Below are 5864 nucleotides of genomic sequence, written 5' to 3'. Positions count from 1 at the left end.
CTGCTCCCACTCCCCGCACACACTACACTACCCCTAACCATGCTACTGCTCCCCACACACACTACACTACCCCTAACCCTCCTCCCACTCCCCGCACACACTACACTACCCCTAACCATGCTACTGCTCCCCACACACTACACTACCCCTAACCTTGCTCCCACTCCCCGCACACACTACACTACCCCTAACTCTGCTCCTGCTCCCCACACACACTACACTACCCCTAACTCTGCTCCTGGTCCCCACACACACTACACTACCGCTAACCTTCCACTCCTCACACACACTACACTACCCCTAACTCTGCTCCCACACCCCGCACACACTACACTACCCCTAACCCTGCTCCCTCTCCCCTCACACACTATACTACCCCTAACCATGCTACTGCTCCCTGCACACACTACACTACCCCTAACCATGCTACTGCTCCCCACACACTACACTAACCCTAACCCTGCTCCCACTCCCAGTACACACTACACTACCGCTAACCCTGCTCCCACTCCACTCACACACTACACTACCCCTAACCATGCTACTGCTCCCCACACACACTACACTACCCCTAACCCTCCTCCCACTCCCCGCACACACTACACTACCCCTAACCATGCTACTGCTCCCCACACCCTACTCTACCCCTAACCTTGCTCCCACTCCCCGCACACACTACACTACCCCTAACTCTGCTCCTGGTCCCCACACACTCTTCACTACCCATAACCCTGCTGCCGCTCCCCGCTACACTACACTACCCCTAACCCAGCTCCCTCTCCCCGCACACACTACACTACCCCTAACTCTGCTCCTGCTCCACACACACACTACACTACCCCTAACCCTGCTGCCACTCCCCGTACACACTACACTACCCCTAACCCTGCTGCCACTCCCCGCACACACTACACTACCCCTAGCCCTGCTGCCTCTCCCCGTACACACTACACTACCCCTAACCCTGCTGCCACTCCCCGCACACCCTGCACTACCCCTAATGCAGATGCTGCTTCCCACATGCACTACATTACCCCTAACCATTCTCCCACTCCCCATACACACTACCCTACCCCTAACCATGATCCTGCTCCCAGCACACACTTCACTAACCCTAACCCTGATCCCTCTACACGCACACACTACATTACCCTTAATCTTGATCCCACTCCCTGAAAACACTACACTACCCCTAACACTTTTGCCGTTCCCCGCACATACTACACTACCCCTGACCCTGCTCCCACTCCCCTCACACACTACACTACCCCTAACCATGCTACTGCTCCCCACACACTACACTACCCCTAACCCTGCTCCCACTCCCAGCACACACTACACTACCCCTAACCCTGCTCCCACTCCCCTCACACACTACACTACCCCTAACCATGCTACTGCTCCCCACACACTACACTACACCTAACCCTGCTCCCACTCCCCTCACACACTATACTACCCCTAACCATGCTACTGCTCCCTGCACACACTACAATACCCCTAACCATGCTACTGCTCCCCACACACTACACTAACCCTAACCCTGCTCCCACTCCCAGTACACACTACACTACCGCTAACCCTGCTCCCACTCCACTCACACACTACACTACCCCTAACCATGCTACTGCTCCCCACACACACTACACTACCCCTAACCCTCCTCCCACTCCCCGCACACACTACACTACCCCTAACCATGCTACTGCTCCCCACACACTACACTACTCCTAGCCTTGCTCCCACTCCCCGCACACACTACACTACCCTTAACTCTGCTCCTGCTCCCCGCACACACTACACTACCCCTAACTCTTCTCCCACTCCCCGCACACACTACACTACCCCTAACCCTGCTCCCTCTCCCCGCACACACTACACTACCCCTAACCCTCCTCCCACTCCCCGCACACACTACACTACCCCTAACCATGCTACTGCTCCCCACACACTACACTACTCCTAACCTTGCTCCCACTCCCCGCACACACTACACTACCCCTAACTCTGCTCCTGCTCCCCTCACACACTACACTACCCCTAACTCTTCTCCCACTCCCCGCACACACTACACTACCCCTAACCCTGCTCCCTCTCCCCACACGCACTACACTACCCCTAAGCCTGCTGCCGCTCCCCGCACACTCTACACTACCCCTAACTCTGCTCCTGCTCCACACACACAGTACACTACCCCTAACCCTGCTTCCATTCCCCGTACACACTACACTACCCCTAACCCTGCTTCCGCTCCATGCGCACATTACACTACCCCTAACTCTGCTCCTGGTCCCCACACACACTACACTACCGCTAACCTTCCACTCCCCACACACACTACACTACCCCTAACTCTGCTCCCACTCCCCGCACACACTACACTACCCCTAACCCTGCTTCCGCTTCCTACACACACTACACTACCCCTAACTCTGCTCCTGCTCCCCGCACACACTACACTACCCCTATCCATGCTACTGCTCCCCACACTCTACACTACCCCTAACCCTCTTCCCACTCCCCGCACACACTACACTACCCCTAACCATGCTACTGCTCCCCACACACTACACTACCCCTAACCCTGCTCCCCCTCCTCGCACACCCTGCACTACCCCTAATGCTGATGGTGCTCCCCACACACTACACAACCCCTAACCCTCCTCCCACTCCCCGCACACACTACACTACCCCTAACCATGCTACTGCTCCCCACACACACTACACTACCCCTAACCATGCTCCTGCTCCCCGCACACACTACACTACTCCTAACCCTGCTCCCACTCCCAGCACACACTACACTACCCCTAACCATGCTACTGCTCCCCACACACTACACTACCCCTAACCCTCCTCCCACTCCCCGCACACACTACACTACCCCTAACCCGTCTCCCACTCCCAGCACACACTACACTACCCCTAACTCTGCTCCTGGTCCCCACACACACTACACTACCCCTAACTCTGCTATCACTCCCCGCACACACTTCACTACCCCTAACTATGCTCCCACTCCCCGCACACACTACACTACCCCTAACTCTGCTCCTGGTCCCCACACACACAACACTACCCCTAACCCTTCTCCCACTCCCCGCACACACTACACTACCCCTAACTCTGCTCCTGGTCCCCACACACACTACACTACCCCTAACCCTGCTCCCACTCCCCCCACACACTACACTACCCCTAACTCTGCTCCCACTCCCCGCACACACTACACTACCCCTAACCCTGCTCCCGCTCTCCGCACACACTACTCTACCCATAACCCTGCTGCCGCTCCCCGCTACATTACACTACCCTTAACCCAGCTCCCTCTCCCCGCACACACTACACTACCCCAAACTCTGCTCCTGCTCCCCGCACACACTACACTACCCCTTACTCTACTCATGCTCCCCGCACACACTACACTACCCCTAACTCTGCTCCTGCTCCACACACACATTACACTACCCCTAACCCTGCTCCTGCTCCACACACACATTACACTACCCCTAACCCTGCTGCCACTCCCCGTACACACTACACTACCCCTAACCCTGCTGCCGCTCCCCGCACACACTACTCTACCCCTTACCATGCTCCCACAACCCACACACTACACTACCGCTAACCCTGTTGCCACTCCACGTACACACTTCACTCCCCTAGCTCTGCTGCCACTCCCCGCACACCCTGCACTACCCCTAATGCTGATGCTGCTTCCCACATGCCTGACATTACCTCTAACCCTGCTCCCACTCCCCATACACACTACCCTACCGCTAACCATGCTCCTGCGCCCCGCACACAATACACTACCCCTAATCCTGCTGTCGCTCCCCGCACACACTTCACTAACCCTAACCCTGATCCCTCTCCCCGCACACACTTCATTACCCCTAACCTTGATCCCACTCTCCACAAAAACTACACTACCCCTAACACTGTTGCCGTTCCCCGCACACACTACACTACCCCCTACACTACCCCCGCACACACTACACTACCCCCTAACCCTCCTCCCACTCCCTGCACACACTACACTACCCCTAATCCTGCTCCCACTCCACTCACACACTACACTACCCCTAGCCCTGCTCCCACTCCCAGCACACACTACACTACCCATAACTCTGCTACTGCTCCCCACACACTACACTACCCCTAACCCTCTTCCCATTCCCCGCACACACTACACTACCCCTAACCATGCTACTGCTCCCAACACACTACACTACCCCTAACCCTGCTCCCACTCCCCGCACACACTACACTACCCCTAACTCTGCTCCTGCTCCCCGAACACACTACACTACTCCTAACTCTGCTCCTGGTCCCCACACACACTACACTACCGCTAACCTTCCACTCCCCGCACACACTACACTACCCCTAACCCTGCTCCCGCCCCCCGAACACACTACACTACCCCTAACTCTGCACTGGTCCCCACACGCACTACACTACCCCTAACCCTGCTCCCGCTCCCCGCACACACTACACTACCCCTAACTCTGCTCCCACTCCCCGCACACACTACACTACCCCTAACCCTGCTCCTTCTCCCCGAACACACTACACTACCCCTAACTCTGCACTCGTCCCCACACGCACTACACTACCCCTAACCCTGCTTCCGCTCCATGCGCACATTACACTACCCCTAACTCTGCTCCTGGTCCCCACACACACTACACTACCGCTAACCTTCCACTCCCCACACACACTACACTACCCCTAACTCTGCTCCCACTCCCCGCACACACTACACTACCCCTAACCCTGCTCCCGCTCCCCGCACACACTACACTACCCATAACCCTGATGCCTCTCCCCGCTACACTACACTACCCCTAACCCAGCTCCCTATCCCCGCACACACTACACTACCCCTAACTCTGCTCCTGCTCCCCGCACACACTACACTACCCCTAACTCTGCACTGGTCCCCACACGCACTACACTACCCCTAAGCCTGCTGCCGCTCCCCGCACACTCTACACTACCCCTAACTCTGCTCCTGCTCCACACACACACTACACTACCCCTAACCCTGCTTCCACTCCCCGTACACACTACATTATCCCTAACCTTGATCCCACTCCCCGCAAACACTACACTAGCCCTAACCCTCCTCCCACTCCCCGCACACACTACACTACCCCTAACCATGCTACTGCTCCCCACACTCTACACTACCCCTAAACCTGCTCCCACTCCCCGCACACACTACACTACCCCTAACTCTGCTCCTGCTCCCCACACACACTACACTACCCCTAATCCTACTCCCACCCCCCGCACACACTACACTACCCCTAACCCTGCTCCCACTCTCCTCACACACTACACTACCCCTAAGCCTGCTCCCACTCCCCTCACACACTACACTACCCCTAACCATGCTACTGCTCCCCACACACTACACTACCCCTAACCCTGCTCCCACTCCCAGCACACACTACACTACCCCTAACCCTGCTCCCACTCCCCTCACACACTACACTACCCCTAACCATGCTACTGCTCCCCACACACTACACTACCCCTAACCCTGCTCCCACTCCCCTCACACACTATACTACCCCTAACCATGCTACTGCTCCCTGCACACACTACAATACCCCTAACCATGCTACTGCTCCCCACACACTACACTAACCCTAACCCTGCTCCCACTCCCAGTACACACTACACTACCGCTAACCCTGCTCCCACTCTACTCACACACTACACTACCCCTAACCATGCTGCTGCTCCCCACACACACTACACTACCCCTAACCCTCCTCCCACTCCCCGCACACACTACACTACCCCTAACCATGCTACTGCTCCCCACACACTACACTACTCCTAACCTTGCT

This window comes from Taudactylus pleione, unplaced genomic scaffold, assembly GCF_031769625.1.
Source record: "Taudactylus pleione unplaced genomic scaffold, aTauple2 ptg001500l, whole genome shotgun sequence".
In the NCBI taxonomy this organism is placed as follows: Eukaryota; Metazoa; Chordata; class Amphibia; order Anura; family Myobatrachidae; genus Taudactylus; species Taudactylus pleione.
The sequence above is the reverse complement of the archived record's forward strand: the minus strand, read 5'-3'. Positions refer to the sequence as shown.